Genomic DNA, 1,438 nt, shown 5'->3' with positions numbered 1-1,438 from the left:
ATTTTCAGCATGTTTTGCTTCTCTTCTATCCTTGAAGAGAATGATATGTTTGTAATGGTATAATCTTTAATTTTTCTTTCTCTAGCTCAATTGCCGGTGCAACTACTTCCTTTGGTTCAGGTTTACTATAAACTTATAAAGGTTCTTCCTGAAAATCATCAGCTTTCTCCTTATTTACCTCTTAACTTGGCCTTTCTAGGCTATTTAGTACTTTTTCCAATTGGAGCACTATTGCTTTCACATGTTCCTTCCCTTCTCTCCAAGGATTATTTTCAGTGTTACTAAGAATACCTGTGCCAATTTGTCTTTTTATATCATCCATCATGCCCATCAATTGGCTCATTTGATCTTCAAGCTTAGCCAATGTTCTAGTTGAATTGGTGCACTCAAACTGCACATACTTCACGTTTATTCTCATTGACTGCATCTCCCCTTGATTAAATCCAAGCGTTGGCCACATACAATATGGCCATTTGGGTTGGCCCTTTTTTGAGGTTTCTGTAAATAAGGAGGTTAAGAATTAGTGTTTTTAACCTGGTTAGAACTATTACCTCCTCCTTGGTTTTCTCCCATATTAGATTCGGGTGATCTCTCCATCTGGGATTGTATATATTTGAATAGGGATTTCCACCCCTATTTTTAATGTATTTCATATCCTCGGTAGGATTGTTAATATAGTGGAAAAGTGGTTTGTCTCCTCCACAGATAGACGGTGCATTCTTCTTAGCCTCTGTTCGGTTGGTCCTGTCCACTAATTGCTGATATTTGTCATCCTCCTAGATAGCCTTCACTGTAGATAGTCTTTGGCCATATGTATATCGTTTAGTTAGCCACTAGCAGGAGTTCATCACTATACTTTCTATTAATTTTTACGCATCCCAGCATGTTCTATTTATTAATTCACCTTCTACTACTCCATCTAATCCTGACGTTGAAAGCACATCCAACCCATTGTAGGAAATTTGCAATCGTAACCACACAGGCAATTTGTGGTGTGGGCATTTCTAAATCAGCATATTAAAATCCTCCCATGCTTCGTGAAATCTTTCTGCTACTACTTATTTAAACATAGAAATTTCCTTTTTTAGCTGGACCATCTTCCTAATAGGGAAGAACTTTTGTAGGAATTTCCCTACGAGTTCGTCCCATGTCATGATTGATCCTAAAACCTGCAAATCTAACCAAGAAAAGGCATTATCAATTAAAGAAAAAGGGAACAACAGAAGACGAATAACATCATCAGTGACCCTAATGTACTTGAAGGTATCACAAAGCTGGAGGAACCATTTTAAATGCTAACTCGGGTCTTCTGTCATCATTCCTTGAAGCTGTAAATTATTTTGGATCATAGTTGGCTTGATCTCAAAATTATTGGCCGTGATGGTTGGCCTCGTTATACTCCCTTGAACCATATCAAAATTTGGTAGCGCATATTCCC

General features: G+C 37.7%; 1 non-coding gene across 1 annotated transcript; it reads left to right on the top strand.

The window, feature by feature from the left end:
* Window positions 1–984: 984 nt before the first annotated feature.
* Window positions 985–1,090, top strand: LOC128042157 (small nucleolar RNA R71). The gene has a single exon (XR_008197363.1). It is a non-coding gene; the product is annotated as a small nucleolar RNA R71 (small nucleolar RNA).
* Window positions 1,091–1,438: the final 348 nt, after the last annotated feature.

The sequence above is a fragment of the Gossypium raimondii genome, chromosome 6, assembly GCF_025698545.1.
Source record: "Gossypium raimondii isolate GPD5lz chromosome 6, ASM2569854v1, whole genome shotgun sequence".
NCBI lineage: Eukaryota > Viridiplantae > Streptophyta > Magnoliopsida > Malvales > Malvaceae > Gossypium > Gossypium raimondii.
Note: the sequence above shows the minus strand (reverse complement) of the source record. Positions and strands in the feature narration are given on the sequence as shown.